Below are 20530 nucleotides of genomic sequence, written 5' to 3'. Positions count from 1 at the left end.
CTTTATTTCACTTTGTATAGCCTTCATTTCTTCCTTTATTTTATGACCATACTGAACCACTTTTGTGAGCATCCTGACTACCAGACTTTTGAATTCTGCATCTGATAGGTTGTCCATCTCTTCGTCAATTAGGTTTTTTTTCTGGAGTGTTGATCTGTTCTTTCATTTGGGCCATATTTCCTTTTCTCAGTGCAACTGTTTAGTAAGGGGCAGAGCCTTAGGTATTCACCAGGGCAGGGCAACTCATGGTGCTACATTGTGTTGCTAAATGTGTGTGGGCGGTCAGAGAGGGAACAATGCCACTTGCTAGTTTGCATGTCTCTTGCCCCACTTTCCATCACTTCCCTTGTTTCCCACAAACAGATTGTGCCCTTTTGGGTGCTAATTCCTAGGTGGGTGGGCCTGGGATATTTTTGGACCTCGTGGGTCTCTCCAACGATCTCTCCCATAAGCCTGGGGGGTTCTCCTGCTGCTACAACTCCCACAGGTTTTTACAAGGAGAGATTTTGAAGCTATAGTTTCCCATGTTGGAACTCTAGGTTGTATGGTTTTTCTCACTCCCCAGTTGTTCCTGGCTTATCCACCTGCAATGAGGGATTGATGATTTCCTTTGTTTGCAAAAACATTTTAGTTTGATGTAGTCCCATTTGTTCATTTTTCCTTTTATTTCCCTTGCCTGGAGAGATATAGCTGATAAAATTTTGCTATGAACAATGCCTGAAATTTTTCTTTCAAGATTTTTATGGTTCACATCTAACATTTAAGTCATTAATTCATTTTGAATTTATTCTTATATATGGTGTAAGAAGGTGGTCTAGTTTCATTTTTCTGTATGTATCTGTCCAATTTTCCCATCACCATTTATTGAGTAGATCATTTTTAGACCATCATATGTGTTTGCTTCTTCTGTTGAATATTAATTGACTACAAATGTGTGGGTTTATCTCTGGGCTCTCTACTCTGTTCCATTGATCTGTGTGTCTGTTTTTATGCCAGTACCATGCTATTTTTATTATTATGGCACCTCAACAATGGTCCTGAGAAAGAAGAACAACACTGGAGGAATTATGCTACCTAATATCCAGGCCCTTTTAATCAGAGGTCTTGTTAAGACCTACTTAAATTTTGGAGGTACTTGGATGTATTTTGTTTGTTTTTCACCTATTTCACATGTGTGGATAAAAGATACCCCAGATATCATTCACTTCATCCTTGTGTTTCATCCTTGTGTTTCATAATCAAATTGAGTGCAGAAATTTTGTCTGTGTATACATTTTAAGTACTGATAGTACAAAGCTAGGTCATACATCAGTAAGAGGGGAAATGTGTTTGAATTCATTAAAATAGTGGAAAATAAATACTATAGTCAATAATCATTCTCCTGACTATAGGTGTATAACTTATTTTTTAATCATTCTCTTACAGAGGTAATCTTTCCAATCCACCTGACCCTGAAGACATTTACTTAGAACTGTAAGGAATGTAATATAAAAAGTAATTATGTATAGGAATATGACTCAGAAGTGAGACTTTACCCATGGGGTGAACGTGTTCATGCTGGTAAGGAGAAATGTGTAGGGTAAACATAGCATATCCCAGACATGCCTCTCAGAAAACATTATCAGTCAGGAGGTAAGCTTTGTTAGAAGTGAGGAAACAGAAGTACCCAAACCTCAACTCATATTGAAAAAAAGAGATGACTGCAGGGACAGGGCTCATGCACTTTGCTGAGCCCTGGCTCTGGTTAGTCCTTTGGTCTTCCTCAGGTGATCTAATACAAGCAGGTAAACTGCTGCCCTTCCATGCCTGACGGAGTCAGGCCAGACCATCACACCACTTATATAATACATTGCTCTCCTCCTTCAGAGCTGATGAGTAGAAATTTCCTGAATGGGACCCAAAATGGCAGAGGAGAAAAAAGGAGAGTTGGCAGGGATGGGAATGGGGTGAGGTAGGGACAACAGAAAGAACAGTTTGTATTCTTCCAAGTTTCATACTTTCAAAAAAATCAGTGTGTGTCTATATATACACATTATATTCTATGCTGTGGGTGTGGATTTCTCTTTGGGTCAAATATGAATACTATGGAGAACAGGCTGTAAACTGCTCAATGAGGAGTAATTCAGAGGTGTCTAGCCCATGGCCTATTGGCCACATGAGGCCCAGAACGGCTATGAATGTGGCCCAACACAAAATAGTAGATTTATTTAAAACATTATTAGACTTTTTTGTTTTCGTTAGTGTTTGTGTATTTAATGTGTGGCTCAGGACAATTCTTTTTCTAGTGTGACCCAGAGATGCCAAAAGGTTGGGGACTCCTGATAGACCATCCCAATGAACTCCATACTAGTCTAGGACCTAGCTATGATAAAACACCTTACAAGCTACCATAAATTTGAGCCAAACTGAAAGCAAGTAGCAAAAGGAAACCATGTAGCTCTGTATATAATTGTCTTCATGTATGTGAGCTCCAAACAAGTCCTGGTACACACCATGAGGTATGATGTCTCAGATACATCAGAATACAGCTTACCTGAATCTAACCAAATGCAAGTGACTCTGGAGCAGTCTTGCGGTCCTGAAGTTTAAGGATCCCTCCTTGCTCCATTAGCCTATCTTTACAGCACTACTCAACTGTGATTTATTGGTACAGCACAGGGAAATTGCAAAAAGGATGGTGCCAGGGATCTGTTAGAAGAGAAAAATTAAATGCACAAGATTATAAAGTAATACATTTTTTCTGAAAGCCAATGGACATGATTTCAAGCCCTGTTTCACAGAGTCTCTAGAACACTACAGCAAATGGAAAAGTGCCATTTGCCAGTTCATGTTATTGCCAGTATTCTTTTTATGTACTGCCTTCCCTTCCTATAGTACAGCCTATACTTTAGTTTCCCCCTAGAGTTTAGTTTTATTTCCTCGAATCAGCAGGAGCCACTATGACCTGGAGAGAACCCTGGAAGAGCCAAGAATCAATCCATTACACTGACTTGAAAAACTAGACGATTAAAGTAATATGAGTTGTGCTGAGTTTTCTGGACAAGTGGACTTCACTCAGGGCCATCATGTTGTAGGCCTTTGATAGCAACTATTTACCATCGGTACATCATTTTTTACAATCCACTCCTCTAATAATTTTAAAAATTATTTCCCTTCCTTTTTAGAAAATTTGACTGTTTCCCTAAATTATAAGCCATGCCTGATTCATTTTTGTATTCAACACAAAACTGATGTTGAGTCTTTTACAGACATAATGCAGCAACCACACAACTAGGCATTCAACTACCCTGGGTTTTTGTCCTAGTTCTTCCTCTAACCAGCCAGTCATCTTTGGACAAATATCTTCACTGCTCCTTACCACACTTTCTCTTCACCTATAAGATGAAGAGGTTGGGTTGGATTATCTAAAATTATTCTTCCAATTCTATATTCTAATATTTAAATCCTGCACAATAGATGTTTTTGGACCAGCTGGTGTTTTACTATGTGTTAGCCAACAACAATTTGTCTGCATCCTTATCTATATCCATATAGGATATTATTCTTTCTTCTCTTCTCTCAATTTGATAGAATATACTAGTGAAAAATAGAGATGCCATTTGAATAAGTATGGATCATAAAACATATTTCTAAAAAAATGCCAAGACTCTGAAGAAAACATAGATAAAATTTCATGCAATGTCCACTACTACAGGTGTGGACAACGTATGCCAAGAGGAATGTGAAGTGTCTGAGATGATTCTGCCAGAGTTCCAGAGCTGAAGAGAGTACCACAGAGCCTGCTTTCCACCTACCACTAGTGTTACCAGCCACATTTTGTGACATATATTTTTGGCAGCAGGGTTTTTTATTAAAAAAATTTTTGGAAGCAGGGTAGCCTACATCAAGTTCTTTCATTTGTTTTATTAAATCAACTGTTCTTCCTAAATAAAATCTAAATGGTTTATTCCCCTCATATTGTTCCCACTAGTTCCCTGGTGTACTCTTGGTTAGAGAACTAGTTAGTTTAGCAGGGTCCTGGATGCCAGTAATTTGGCTGCCAGGAGAGGATTTATAGCAACTTCTTTGAGGAGAATCTAATGCTTCTTTGGAATTAGGAAGAAGCACAACCTCTTGGCAGAATTACCTCCATGTGGTGCTGCAAGTGGCAGCCTGTCTGCTCTGGGCCCTTCTGGGGCTCCATGTCTTGGCGAGAAAAGAGGGGAGTGCTCAGGATGGGATTCATGGCATTATTCTCCACTCCACTCCCTACTTGGTAGAAAATTTTATAATAAGAACAGTGGCAGGGAGGAAAGAACCTGGAGGAAGGTAACAGAGGAGCTGCTGTGTCTCCCCCTTGGTCGGACTGGACTTGTGATAACATGCAGTTCTGATGCTTTTATTCCAAATGGATTTGCGAGGTATATTTGGCCATGTGAGTTGAGAAGTTTTAATAAATATTTTTTTAGTTAAAAAGGTAATATTATTAGTTACCATTCATTTAGTTCTTACTTGGTGTCAGGCAACTCTCTTAGCATTTTACATTTATGATTTTTGCTAATCATCACTAGTCTTATCAGTATGGCACTTCTATACCCCATGGTACTGAGAAGTTAAGAAAACCCAGATGTCTCCACCTTTTATGGAAATGACTAAGTAATATGTCGTAGACACATTTCATAGATGAACTGAACACAAGCACATCACAATGGAGACATCTTAAAAACAAAGTTGAATTTTAAAAAGAAAGAGAGTAAGAGACAGTAAGATTTATGGTAATGTACCTCCTCTGTAAAATAAATACTATAATAACAAACATTATATCTAAAGATACATGCATATCAAAAGACAAGTATTAACACATTAGAGTGGATGCCTAAAGGGAGAAGTGGGAAGTAGAATTGCAAGTAACAAAATAATAATAATGAGAAGGCCTTGAACAGAATGATAATGATAGTTTACAATGAACTAGGGGATAAATTTAACCCAATTTTCTGGGATCAAATATTTTAAAGTGCCATGGATAATAATTAAACTAGAACATGTGAAAATGTGTGTAGTGCAGCTAAAGATGTACATAGAAGAACAGTTATAGCCTTAAAATTTATGGTATAAATGACTTAAAATTAATAGTACAACCAGCTCAAGAAGTTAGAAAGTGAATAACAAAGTAACCCCCCAAAAGGAATAAAATAAGCAGTGTAAATTAATGAAAGGGTATACAAAGATATACTAGAAATGTAAGCAAAACCAAAAGCTGTTTCTTTGATAAGAAATAATAAAATTGACAAATATTTCACTCTGTGGACCATGACAAACTTAGAAAGGAAAATGGCACAAATAAACAGTAATAGACATAAAAATGGAACATAACTCTAGATGCAACAGATTTTTAAAAACAGTTAGAGGATAAAATGCAAATGCTCTGCACTTGCTTTTCCTGTATGCCAGCTCTACAACCCTTCTTCCTTTGCTCTGGCTGCTGTGGGACTGCATTCTCTGATAAAACTTCACACAGAGGTTTTGTCAAGGCCTCATTTTTTAGAGAAATTACACTAAAGCAAAGAGTAACGTGAAATCTTGAAGGAATACACAGGTGGTTGAATGGTCTGACTATTCAGTTTAAGTCAGATGAAAAAAAGTATGAAATATTTTAAATTAACAGCGTGAAGTGATGAGTACATGTTAATTATATCATTTTCTTTATTCTATGACAAAAAAAAGTGCCTATGCATTTTTTAAATGAGCTTCCCCTACTAAGAGCTATTTTTTTCTATTATGCATTAGCTGATTCTTTCCCTGTGCTAATGTCTTCTGAAATTTCTTTTCTTTCTATAAAGACAATTACAGTAACACTGCTCTTCTCTGTCATTAGGTTTTCATTTAAACTGAAGGACTGCTTCCCCAGACTTCTAGGAATGATGTCAAATGACGGGTCACAGTCTTCAGCTCTCTTTGGGAGCTGCTTCTGCTGAAGAGAGCTGCCTTGGCCAAGTTCAAGTTCCCTTCCAGGGGTAGACCTCATTTAATGACTTATTGACCAATGAGTATGTAGGCCCAGCCCCTTTTCCACAACAATCTAATGGGCCATTCCAGCTTCACAGTTCCCTGCAAGGTTGTCTGAGGGACTATTGTGACTGTACCACAACCCTTTTCTCCCCTCTCCCCAATATTACTCCATTCTTTACCCCTCAGAGATAGTGAGTTCAAGAGCATTTCTTAATAAACTACTTCTTTGCTAATCTACATTGCATAGCCTGCATCCCATGGAGACACCATGACATGTAAGAAAAATAGCATATCACTGAAATTAATATTTTCTTATTTTAATCTTAGTTCTGCATTCATTTTCTAACTTTGCTTGAGTCTTAATATCCTCCTGTGTAAAATGAAGATAATACTTTCCTTATAGAATTTAAGGAAAATCTTTGAGAAGAATTTTTTGAGAATGTATTTAAGTTCTCAATAGCTATACAATGATGATGTTGACAATAATGATTGTAACTATTGTTTCTATTATTAAAATCAGATATTATCACAGAATTCAGCAAGAACAATAATTGCCTCAACCTTTCTTTTCCTTCTTCCTTTCTTCTCTTCCTCTCCTCTTTTCCTTCTTCTCTTACTTTTTTCCTTTGTCCCTTCATCCATTCATTCCTTTCCTTCCTTCCTTCCTTTCTTTTTTCTTCCTTCTTTTGTTCTTTTTCCAGCCTTCCTTTCTTCCTTCACTGAAATTATATGTGGGGCCCTAATATTTAACCTGTAAAGAATACCAGCAGAGCTCTAGGATCCCCCAGAACACACTATTGAAACCACCAGCCTGGAGACACTCTAAGGGACTGGATTCGGTAACTCCAAAACAATAAATTAATAATGACACAATGGTATGTCACAGGAAGACATTTGTTAGCATTGGGCTTCTGATGAATTTTGTACAACCACAGACTACCATGATGATATAAATATATGTCTCAATGGGGTAATATGAACCTGCTGAAACTTCTATAAGTATTTCAGTGCATTCCCTAGCTCACCATTATTAAACTTCCTTTTTGAGAGTAAAATATGAATCACTTTTTGATGTGAGTCATCAGTTTCACTTTTCTCAGTCAACTGAATTGCTTTTTTTACAATATAATATGAACAAATAGTGGTTGGCTTTGTTTTTTCACCTTGAAATCTTGAAGATATTCATATTGCAAAGGAACACAAATAGAGGACTCGTGGGCATAGACAATGGGGGTATTGACAGTGGTAGTCGTGGGGAATGAGGCAGGGGTGAGCAATGGGGAAAATGGCAGGACAACTATAACTGAACAACAATAAATATAAAAAAATATTCAGATTGCAGTTCTTTGCTTTCCTTATATGATTTCAGTTGTTTTTTTTAATTAAGTATCTACTTTTGCACCAGCTTCTATACATATCATACTTAGGCTTAAAACAGTCTTTTTAGGTTTATTAGTCCATTTCAGAATGCAGAAGGTATGTCTCAGAGGTCTCAGAGGTCAAGTAACTATTCCAAAGTCAAAAAGCTAAAGAAGATTTAAGATTTAAACTCATGCTTTTTGATACAAGTTCTACACCATCTTTACTGTGCTCCTCTCCATAAATTATATACTACTATATGCACAAATTAAGGAAAAATGATTTAAATTCTGGGACAAACCTTAATAATACTGGATTATTATGGCTGAATTATGCTTGGAGATCTAAATCTATTTGTGATTTTCCACTTCAGGGACAGGGAAAATCAAAACTGAAAACATGTTGGATAATGTTCTATCACTTAAAATTTTTTCTATGTTCAGTCCTGTGCAAATTAATGTATGTAAAGTTATGCATTTTTTGTGTGCACCAAGTAATCCAGACATATTGCTCAACCTCCCAAGTGTCACAGTGAGCTGTCTCATACAGTGAGAACACACACTATTACATTATGTTTAACATATATGACCTTTAAAATTGGAAAATTCTTATGAAGTCACTGTTTCCAGACATGCTGAAGTAACTGTTACTGACCTTAACTCTCTCACCATACACAATTCTAAGGCTGTGAAAAATACATGGTGGCTGTTCATAGGTGATTTAAGTGAATTCCAATTACATTAAAGTGAGGAAGTATTTGTTTCAGTTCAATTTCATTTTAAAGGGAAGTGTTTTGAATTCCCTTAACAGAGAACTTAGAGAAAGACATGTTTCGTTGTCATGTGTAGCTCAACCAGAGTTGACAAGAAATGTGTCCTGACATGTGACAAAAGGACAAACCTAGGAGGTGTCTTTGATTAGAGATGCCTATGGTAGAAGTCCCTACATTCTTCTGAATGAATCTGATTTTCCTTGGAACTTTACAGTTGTGTGTGTGTGTGTGTGTGTGTGTGTGTGTATGTAACATGCATGCTTGCTCCTACTCAATAACACTGGAAAAGTAGTGTAGACAATTAATATTTATTGAATTGAACAATCAATAATCTGGAGATAAGGAAAGCTACAAATGCTGGCATTGAAGCTCCTGAGAAGGGAAGACTCTACTCTCTGCTCTACAGAGAATCTTGAACAACTAAAATGAATAAACAGGGACAACTAACTTGTCGGTAAAGATTTAAGACACACAGTCCAAATCTGTTGAATACCATTCAAAGATATATGCTTTCAAATTTTAAATGATTAAGTCTCATGAATGAACATTTCAAGTTGAATCACTTGTTATATACCAACACATACCTTTGTAGTCAATACATGTTAAAATGATGAAGCACAACCAGGACTAATTTTATAAACAAAGAGTAGAGGGGTGCACATTGATTTGCTATTTTTGTCTTCTCACCTTTCTTAGGAAAAATGATTTTTCTTCCAAATGGAGGCCTCTTGTTATTTAAAATCTACTTTTCCTCAAATACCATATAACATTGGCTCTCTTTATACCAACATTAGTGATTAGCTTGTGAGGGCTTCCATATCAAAGTACCAGAGGCTGTATGGCTTAAACAACATAAATTTATTTTCTTTCAATTCTGTGGACTAGAAATCTGAGATCAAGGTGGCAACAGGATTGGTTTCTTCCAAGGCCTCTCTCTTTGGTGTAGATTGTTCTCTCTGTGTCTTTACATTGTCTTCCATCTGTATGTGTTTGTGTCCTGATCTCCTTCTTAGGAGACAAGTTATGTGGGATTAGGGCCCTCCCATATGACTTCATTTTAACTTAGTTACTTCTTTATGAACCTGATCTCCAAATACAATTACATTGTGAAGTACTGAGGAGTTTGGCATATGAATCTGGGGGAAACACAGTTCAGCCCATAACAACCAGTACTTCATACCACCAGAGGCACTGAATGAAAGGCATTTTACTTTAGTCTTGGTCTTTGCTATAGTCTTTACTTGGTCTTTAGTTGGTCAGGCCTTTACTATAGCCTTGGTGAGGACTGGTTCACTACAGACCTTGTTGATTGATAGCCCTCTCATTGTCAGTGTAGAAAAGGAGGCCAAGCCTAGCCTCACCATGATTTTCATTGTTCCTTTTACTGTGGTTAGTGCTGGATAGGGGCAAGGAGGAGAGATGATGCCAAAGTTGGAGTCAACCAATGAATGTCTCAGTCTATCCTTTTGCTCTCTTAAGTAATTTCCTCTTTGATCTGTGGTGCTTTTGGTAGTTTTTCAAGAAATTCTTGATGTTTGGTGCCCATTGAAAAGAAATCTAGATTTATTTTCCTTTAAAATATTTACCTAATAGTTATATTTCTTAATGTGTTTCATCTTTCTATATTTTTATCTCCTTTAATGAATGAAGAAACACAGATGAGATCTGAGTAATTTTGTTGACCACAGTAATTCTACAGTCAGATTTTGAGATAGGTTTCAATAAACAGTGTATCTGCTTAACATCAAGAAAGAAAGAGGCCTAAAGTAGTTATGTTTTCTTTGTCTAATTTTGCCTCCTTTTCTTGTAACCATCAAAAAAAATGTAAAATATTCCTATCTAGATGGAATTCCTTCCGCTCTGAACTTGCTTTCTTTAGCTAGCAAACTCTGCCATACTATCCCTGAAGATAGTGTTCATCTTAATGAAAATGCAAATAAAATTTTTTTGTCACTAAGGGGATTGTTCTGAAAGCAAAATTCTAGGTCATATAAGGGCTTTGACAAAGTGCCCATAAGTGCTACAGAAAATTCCGAGGGGGAGAGATTAACAGTGAATATCAATAAAAGACAAAGTTTTGTAGAGGATACTTGACTTATATATGCTTTAGGGGACTTATGCAAGGATTTGGGTAAATTGAGAGATGAGGGAAAAAATCATCTCAAAAGTCTGGCTGCAAAAAAGAATGAGATATTCAGCTAATTTTTGAACTTTGAGGTTTCTTATTTTATATTTTGGGTGCTCTTCCCTATTCAGAGCATGGTCTAGAATATGTCAACATGGCACTCAGAGGTGGCCACAGCCAGATCACCCATGAGGAATAGAAGTCCACGTTGCTGAGCCCAAGCATAACCTTCATCATTGCCACCATGGCCACTTTGTACATTAGCCCAGGGGGAGGTGTTGGCGGTGACTAGGGAGAGAGCATGACTAGTATCCACAGAATGGATTATGCTATTCATTCGATTATTAATACCCTTCAGGTCAACTTTCTGTGAGCATTCTCATAGGAAACAAATATATTCACATTTTTGCCTATTCAGAGAAGTTAATACACTAATACCTCTTTCCCAAATTGCCTTGTCACCAGTTTTCCAATCATGTTCCTTGAAAGTCTCTGAATATCCAGCCCTGAATAGGCACATCAGGCCAGTATACTGAACTAACCAGATTTCAGTATAAAGACTTAGGTAGAATAAAAGTAAAGCTATGGAGAAAAGAAATACCATGGTAATACTAAACAAAAGAAAACTGTAATAGTTATATTAATTTCAGACAAAACAAACTTCAGAAAAAGGAAAATTGTCAGGATGAAAAGGAGCATTACATTATGATATATGAGTCAATTCACCAAGAAAACATAATAATCTTCAATGTGTATGTGCCTAACAATAGATCATCAAAATATGTGATGGGACAACTGATAAAACTGCATGAAAGAATAGATTAATCTACTAATACACTGAGAGACTTCAGTATCCTTTTATTAATAATTGTAGATCCAGTAGATAGAAAATCAGTAATGGTATAGTTGAATCGAATGGCATGTTAATCAATTAGATCTAACTGATATTCATAGAATACATCATAGAGCAACAGCAGAATGTACATTTTTTCTCTAACTCTCATGGAACATTTACCAAGTTGGAACACATTCTGGGGCATAAAACATACCTTCACAAACTTAAGAGAATAGATATCATACAAAAAGAAGCACTTATTAAGCATATAAGGACATTTTTTTTTAATTTAAAAACAATCTGGGAATGATCTCTACCCTCAAAAATCTTGAAAGTTTAGAAGACAAGGAAGGAATATTTATTACCCATTTATTTGAGAAATACTCATTTAATGCCTCATTCTTCTAAGCCTTGCTGATGTAACAGTAAATGAGAAATAGTCTTTCTCTCACAGAACTTACATAATAGTAGGAAATACGTGCAAATAAACAAGAAATAGTGTGATGATTTCTGACAGGTGAATAATGATGCAAAGGAGAACAATTGAGCTCTATCTGAGGATTCAGAGAGGCTTCCTGAAGGCAGTGACATTTAATTTAATATCAGAAACATGGATACAAGTCTATCCAGGTAAAAAATAGGAAGAGATAGCCAACAAGAATCCTGTCAAAGACATGCACAAAAGCTGGGTGGCACCTGGGTGTTCAAGTAATGGAAAAAAATTGTATGTAGTTGAAGCATAAATTGAAAGTTGATTAGAAATAAAAATTAAAGTATACAGGGGTTGAATCATAAAATGCTTCAGAAACCATGATTAAAAGATTAAATGTTTTTCTAAGAGCAATGACAAGCCATTAAAGTATTTGAAGCAAAAAGGAGATATGATCATATTTCTATTCTAAGAAAGACATGCTGTCTCGTGTATGTAAGATGAATTGGAAGAATGTAAGGCCAGAAGCAGGAAGGACTTCAGTTGTTACACTTTGATAAATATCTATCTAATGAGAAATTGTGATTGTCTGGCCATGGGAAGTGGGACAAAGATAGATAGAAGTAGATTATGGTTGGGATTTTCTGAATGTATTACTTCTGTTTTAGTGAAGATAACTTCTTGGTATCTGGCATGAGCAAGTGACTGAATTTATGTTATAAAGCACTGGGGGAGAAGTAGTTTTGTATAAGATAACAAGGATCTTATATTTTTCTATGTTGAGTTTCTTTACTTACAGAAAATCCAGATGCATTGAGTGGGCCATTGAATAAAGCTATTTATAAATGAAGCTCAGGAAAGATAAATGGAAGGGAGGTAAAACAATTTAGATTCATCACTCTATATGATAGAACAGAACTCATAAATGTAGATAAGATTACTGAATACAAATGTATAGAGGAAGAAAAGAAGAGGGTCTAAGACAGAATCTTTAGGAACAGGAATATTTTACAGAAACTCAGAAGAAAAAGAAAAATGCTTCACAAAAGCAATTGAATAAGAAAATCCAGAATGATAGAAAACAAAAGAGTGTGATGTCTTTAGAAGCAAGAGAAGAAAGTCTTCCAAGAGGGAATATGAAGTTAGCAGGATCAAATATAGCAAAGGTCAATATTGAAAAGTCACTTGGTTTTAATATCAAATTAATTTTATAATCATAGCAAGAGTAATTTTGGGAATTGTTGAATTTGAGGCCAAATTGTGATGGGTTTTGAAATGAACTATAGGGAGAGAGTATAAGCATACCCAAGAACTGTAGAAAGTTTGTTTCTGAAGAGGTATTGGATAGAGGGAAATAGGCTGGTAGCTGAAGGAGACATGAAAGCTAGAGAAATTTTTGTTTTATACTTTTAGGATAGGCAACACAGAGTATATTTAACTCCTGGTGAGAAAGGGCCTATAGAGGGAAGCTGAATTTTAGGAATGAGAGGTGATCCTTGAGTAGGTAGAAGAGGATGGCATCCCAAAACAAAAACAGATGCAGAAATTAGGTTTAAGGAAGATTAGAGACTTCTCTTCCATTTTAACTGTTTTAAATGAGCGTGAAAATATTTTTACAATTACATAACATAAATTGTATAGTTCTGTTTTATAAGTTAAAGAAGGGCTTGCCTATAAATCAATGAATACAGATTAAAGTAATACTTGACAATTACTTTAGCAGAAACTGAGAGTAATCTGCAAGTAGTTTTTTTAACTCTTTACAGCATGTTTAATTAAGTGTGTTTTCTTTTTTTAATTTTAATCATTGTTCAAGTACAGTTTTCTCCCTTTTACTCCCATTCCAGCCCACCCACCCATCCCTCCACACTTCCCTTCCATCACCTCCCTCCCCCTAGTTGTTGTCCATGTGTCCTTTAAATTTGTTCCTGCAACCCCTTCCCATTCTCCCCTGAAATTCCCTCTTCTCTCCCCTCTGGTCACTGTCAGCCTGTCCTCTATTTCAGTGTCTTTGATTATATTTTGCTTGTTTCTTTGTTTTGTTGTTTAGTTTCCTGTTAATGGTGAGATCATATGATATTTGTCTTTCACTGCCTGGCTTATTTTGCTTAGCATAATGCTTTCCAGCTCCATCCAAGCTGTTGCAAAGGGTAGGAGCTCCTTCTTTCTTTATGCTGCATAGAATTCCACTGTGTAAATGTACCATAGTTTTTTGATCCATTCATTTACTGATGGGCATCTAGGTTGCTTCCAGCACCTAGCTATTGTAAATTGTGCTGCTATGAACATTGGGGTGCAAAGGTTCTTTTGGATTGGTGTTTCAGAGTTCTTAGGATATAGTCCCAGCAGAAGAATTGCTGGGTCAAAAGGCAAATCCATTTTTAGTTTTCTGAGGAAGTTCCATACTGCTTTCCGTAGTGGTTGTACCAGTCTGCAGTCCCACAAACAGTGCACTAGCAAGTAGTTGTTTTATTTTAAATTGACACAGAACTCTTTCATGCCGACCATCAACATACCATCCATTCTCAGGAGGACCCAGAAACTTCAGGGCCACATGGACCACAGCCAAAGTCACACTGGAAAGCACAGGAAGCAAGCAGGAAGCCAAGGTAATGCTGGTGGCTTGCATCATCACAAGATCAACTTTGACAAATACCACCCAGTTTACCTTGGGAAAGCTGGTATGAGGCATGACCACTTAAAGAGGAACCAGAGCTTCTACACCACTATCCACCTTGATAAACTGTAGACCTTGGTCAGTGGGCAGGCATGAGTTTTGATCTATGAGCAGACACGGGTAAATGGTGTCGAAAACAAGACTCCTCTCACTGATGCAGTACAATTGGGCTACTACAAAGTTCTGGGGAAGGGAAAGCTCCCAAAGTGGTGTATCATTATGAAGGTCAAATTCTTTAGCAGAAGAACTGAGAAGATTAAGGGTGTTGGTGGGGCTTGTGTCCTGGTAGCTTGGAGCCACAGGGAGGGGAGTTTATTAAATGCTCACAAGTACTTTTTAAAAAAAATGACACAGGAAGCAAGTAATTGGATCCAGTGGTCAAGTATAGTAGGTAACTTCAAAGGAGATTCATAGACTCTACTAAAAGAATAAATCAGGAAGAGCCTGTCCAGAATGCGATGCATTTTTATGCTTTTATTGTATATTGCAAATATTTGACAAATATTTGTTTTTCTCTTTCCATAGTTTAAGGTAAATGATTGCTCTAAAGTACCTGAAGTGACTGTACCATCCCTAACTATTAGAGTGAAGATATGAGTGTCCAGAGAAGACCAAACCAAATGAGCAGGCTACTTACAGAATTTTACTTTACCAGAGCTGTTTTCTGCCTGAGTAAGCTACATGCTTCACTATGATTTCAGGATATCTCTGAGCAACACAAATCACAGTTTTCTGCACTTACTGGCAGAAAACCTAAATTCCAAAAAATTAAAATAAAAATCTTCCATTTCACCATTGGAGAAAAAAAATAACAACCAAATCATGTCTGCAAGGAATGTGTTGATGCAAATGTTCATATTCTTATGTCATTTGTCAAAACTCATCACATGTAAATGAACCATGTTACTGTCATTTCCTGTCTGACCATGAAATGAAGGCAATTTTAGAAAGAGGACCCTAGGACACTGAAAAAAACGGAGAAGTATCATGTAAGAAGCTGGAAGCATTAAGAAAAGCATATCCAAACTACATCAGCTCATTTCCATCTGTTAATGGGATGTTAACAGGATGTGACACTAGAGGTTGATGGGTCCTAGGTGCTTAAGTGGAAAGAATACTGCTACCACTATGGAGCAAAAAGAAGTACATAGGGGAAAGCTCCCAACGGAGGAGACTGCAGACTCTCCAGTTTTACACAGAAATGCTTGTGAGGGGGAAGTAGTGGCTCTTCTAAAGAATTTATTTTTAACCATTATAACTGTGAGTACTAAATTTAATGTAAGCTTTATAATTGATTAACATCATCCTTTTTAAAATGCATCAAAATTTTGTAAGTATGGCCACATTTGATAAAGAAAGTCTTCCTTAAAGCATGTACTATTTTGGTTGCATCTTAGCATGGGTTATTCCTTTAGCATAAGAGCACATAAAATCATTGCTTTCGGTATGCACTCATTGTCCTATTTCTATTAACTACAGATACCGTGCAAAGCTTCAACCTGTGTTTATGTCTCTTGTGTTTACATGTTTATTGTCAACTTAAAAGCATGGGGATTTAAATAAGCACTTTCTTGATTACTAGAAAAATAATTGACTGTTAGGAATAAAGATCTTTTTGAATCTCAAAAAATTAATTATGTAATAATCATTTGCTGAAGACTTACAACATATTTGGCACCACTCTGAGCAATCAAAATAAGTATAAGACACTGACCCAAACTACATGAGATAAATCAATATTATCGAGAAGATATAAGCTTGACAAATTAACGAACAATAACGTAATCCAGCTAATAAAATGCTCATGAGGGTTGTATAAGGAAGAGAAACCCCTACCCTCACATACACCGCATATTCAATATTCACGCATATGAGTGAATTCTTTACTCTGTTAAATATGGGTAGGGTCCCCAAAGTGTCATCCTATGCACATAGCCATATGTTTGTATATGAGATTCTTCTTGCCTAAAACGGCTCCTCCAGTTTCACCATCTGGCTTATATCCAACCTTCAAAACCCATCTGTGTAACTTCTCAAAAGACTTATCAAGGTGATAGGATGATTAAGTACTTCCAAATTCCCTCTATAGGGAATTTGTACATATCTAACTCGTACATATCATATCATATTACTTTGTAGAAGCAGGAGTGTACATTTCCTTTTGAAATAAGGAAGAAAGAAATATATATGTAAGTATAAACATTTTGAGGAGTATATGATAAAATAAGAGTTAACAATTACCTTTGATTTTCTCTGGGTAGAAGGGGGCTATTTCATTTATTTAAGGAAAGGGGACATAGTACTGTTTACATACAAGGAATACTTCTAAAAGGTTTATATCTATTAACACATTTAATCATTACAAAAATCTCATGATTAATATTATTATTCCTATAACTATATTACTATGAGACTGATGCTCTGCCTACTGCACTAAAGGGGTGCCTTTATAACTATATTATTAAAAACTATTAGTATCCTCCCTGTCTTATATGTGAGGGATTATAAATAGTTACACAACATGCAGTCACTTGAATTAGTAAGTCCTAGAACCAGGATACAGATTCAGGCAATATACCTCCAGAAAACAGTACTTAATGACCTGAAAAGTATAGTAAAGCCTTAGAATTGCTGTTGTGAAATTATAGGAGGAAAATCTCAGAAGATTGTTGAATGGCTTTAACAGTGTGGCTGAGACCATAAGCAAACACTGATACCCTAAGTGTGATACCAGAAGATGCTAATATCTGGAAATAGATTAATAGTTAGGGGTTAGCATATGGAGTGGGGAAAATCTAGTGAAGGAAACAGTAAGAGGCTGGTTAAGGTAAGGCAGTAAGCAAGTGGAATGGGACTGTGCAAGAGGACTGACTGTAACTGGGAAGTTGGACATGGCAGACTGCATATACTTTTCTTTTTAAACTCTGTTCCCTCCTAAAAACCACTAAAAAGAACAAAAAGATGCAACCCTACAAAGACCAATATAAGGAGTCACAGCAGAAAAAGAGATGTCAAGAATTTGCGAAGATAAAAGTGGATTATGACACTGAGTTAGCAGAGGCAGACAAAGCCAAACTTAAATCCTTAGAAGGAGGTGGAAGAGGTCAACAGACAAACTCATTCTCACTTCTGGATCCTCCAATTAAGATGGAGGAGGCAACAATGAACTCTGATATGGTTTTGAATGATATGGTCATGAGTAACTTTTAAAAAAAGTTTCTATGATGATAAATTATTCCTTCTCTTAAGTAAAAAAGATTATTTCCAAAACAAGTTTTCAAATGTGGGGCAGTTCTAGATGATGGCAATCTCTAAACAGTAATAATGGGATCTAGGCTATGGAATAAAGACAAAGTCCCTTGAATTGGAATGCATCAGGAATTTTGAGCCCAGACTATACAGCAAATTATCAACATGGACATTGAAATTGGCCAAGATAATGGCGGAACTGCTAGCTCGTGAGAAAGTATGCCTGGAAGATGGTAGAAAGGGTAAGGAGACTGAAACCTGAGGGGCAGCTGTGGGCTTGTGGGAAGGGCAAAGCCACGAACCATCACTTGTGTTATTTCTGAGGTTCTCTGCATTTCAGATAATGAAAATTCACTATTTGACAAGAGAAGCAACTGACATTCCTAAACATGTGGAGACCTAGCCAGCAATGCCATCTAGCTTGTTATTTTCTGCAATTCCTGAGCAGCACTCCCACTCAGGTTCCAAACACGTACCTCTCAAATTTTCAAGCATTCATAGGAGCAAAGAAGGAATTCTCATACCATGGTTATACAATTTTAACCATGTGTTTCATCATGTTGGAAAATCCTCATCAGGAAAAGTAAAAGTGGACAGGATTATGAAACAACTAATTTCCAGGTGTGCCAAGTGAATCATGCACACTTGTACAAGAAGCTGCAAGACACTGAATGGAAAAAGAAACTAATTCCCATACAGAAACTCATTCCCACCTGATGCTTCCTTGAGTTTTCATAATCTCTGAATTATTCAGGAAGGAATATACACCTCCTAAATCTGAGTTTCAAGGACTTCATGACTTTGTTTTATTCTGACTTAATTTTTTTATGTTCTCACTCTTTCCACCAACACTTTCTCAACTTTCACTTTCACCAGAGGTATCTCTTATTGCACGTATCATGGTGTACTCCACTTCACTTAGGGGCTCTTAGTATGAGCCATCATCTATGTGTGTGACTGATGTTTTTATCTAGTTTCATTAACAATAATATACTTCAATATGCTGTGTTTAGGACTATGCTAGACATTGAAAAAACTATCAGAATTTTGATGATTCATAAAATGATCAACAAAGGAATGGAGAGGCAAGGAGAAATATAAATATTTAGAAGTAAAAATGACTGTCATCCTGCTCATTTTATAAGAATGACTAAAATGTTTATGCTCTATGAAAGCTACTAAATAACTAGGATATGGCAACAAATTATACTAATTCCATGCACTTTAGCAGGTATGTGTAAAGTTTCCTCACCTTGATCTATCTTTATTCATACATCTATATCTACTTTGCTTTCCAGAATATACCTGTATATATATTATGAAATATATGTGTATTAGGATGCTCCTAATTGAATTAGAAGATGATTTTAGCTTAAAAATTGGCTGTCTAGTGCAAAACTTCTATTTTTTCTTACTCCCTTAAAAAAGCAAATTTAAAACCCTGTTCTCTTGTTTCTTCATCTATTGAATAGAATCCCTGTTAATATATTGAACCTAATTTTACAGATTGTTTGCCTTGCTCTTTTCTCAAATTAGTAATGAAAATTTATGTGACTTCGGCATGCACTTGATCTACTGACAATGGGTATGAGGAGGACCTAAGCCAAACTTTTAGGATCAACTTTCAAGTCTCAGTAATGTTGGTAATGATGAATATTATTTTTCTAAAATGTGGGCAAAGTCATGATAAAAGATGTTATGGAGATGTTTGCACAACTCTGTAGAGTCTAAAATTGTTTATTTAAAAAAAATGTCTGTCTTTAAGCTAGGTGGCACAGATCCAGAGCTTTGTTCCAAGTCAACAAACATAATGGTATCTACAAATTACCTGAAGACTCCGTTAACTTAATCAGACTGTGCCTTCCTTCTCTTACTCATTATCTTTGTTGCATATTTTTGTCTTATTTCTCATGGCATGTAACTGCAAGACATAACAAATGCTAAACTCTAACAAAATACTTGATAAATAACTCTGTTTTAAGTTCAGCCCTTGAGGTGCATAAAAAAGAAACAAATATAACAAAACACCTGGGGAGGATGATAAGAAAAGGTAAATATGTATAGTATGATGAAGTAAAGGACAGTTCTATTTAAGCAAGTGTTAAAGGACAGGAGTTAATGAAAGCAGGCAGAACAGGACTGCATTGAGGAGGATATGGAAGAGAAGAGTAACAATTGAATTCCTATTGTTGGCTCATGAAGTGACATCACTTGAGTGTCACTTGAAAACCAGAATGCTCAGCTTTTCTTGGGAACTGCATTTTTTCTTTGGCTGACTGGCTAAGTCAGGAATGTGTACTTACACCTGTCACAAACATTCAAAGCTGTATTACTCAGCTGGCTGTTTCCCAACATTTAAAAAACATTCACTTGTTAGATTCAGATTCGATTCGAAGTCTAGTGCTTCCTTGTAATCTTCAGACCTTATTCTTATTTGTTCTGCACTGTGTGTGATACATATCGGAGGCTCAACATCCTTCATGATGGCTTTATACAGATTAGGGAGACCTGTCTGAAACAATCCTCTTGTAAACCTAAAAGGCAAGGAGGTAAAGTCCTCTTAATTCTTCCTTGAGGTTACTCTTCAGCTAGTTCCGGTTTTAACAAAATCAAAAATTGAACTCAAGTACCACTTTCTGTATTAGATTCAACCATCTGCTTACACTCTTTCTCATTATGCTTTAAGTATTCTGTAGGTTCATCAACATTTCCACTTTGATTGTGGTTATCTTTCACTACAGGAAATAAGTCTGTTCTTTTACGTTGTGAGACTAGTATATTTTTTGAATTTCTAGTTTGAAAAAATTAAGGCTCAATAGAAATTGTAAAAATAACACAGAGTCTTGTGCACCCCTGACACAAATGGTGACCTAATACAGGTGCAGTACAATGTAAAAACCAGGAAATTGACATTGGTACATTTCTGTTCACTAGATTATATACCTTATTCAGTTTTTATCATTTTTTAAACTGCAAATATTGTGTTTGCATTTGATAGTTCTGTGCAATTTTATTCCACACATACATGCATGTAACCATCACAACCATCAAGCTATTGAACGGTTCCCTCACCACAAAAAAAAAGCCTCTTCAGG

The sequence above is a fragment of the Phyllostomus hastatus genome, unplaced genomic scaffold (assembly GCF_019186645.2).
Source record: "Phyllostomus hastatus isolate PE091 unplaced genomic scaffold, TTU_PhHast_1.1 phas_contig_254, whole genome shotgun sequence".
Classification (NCBI taxonomy): Eukaryota; Metazoa; Chordata; class Mammalia; order Chiroptera; family Phyllostomidae; genus Phyllostomus; species Phyllostomus hastatus.
Note: the sequence above shows the minus strand (reverse complement) of the source record.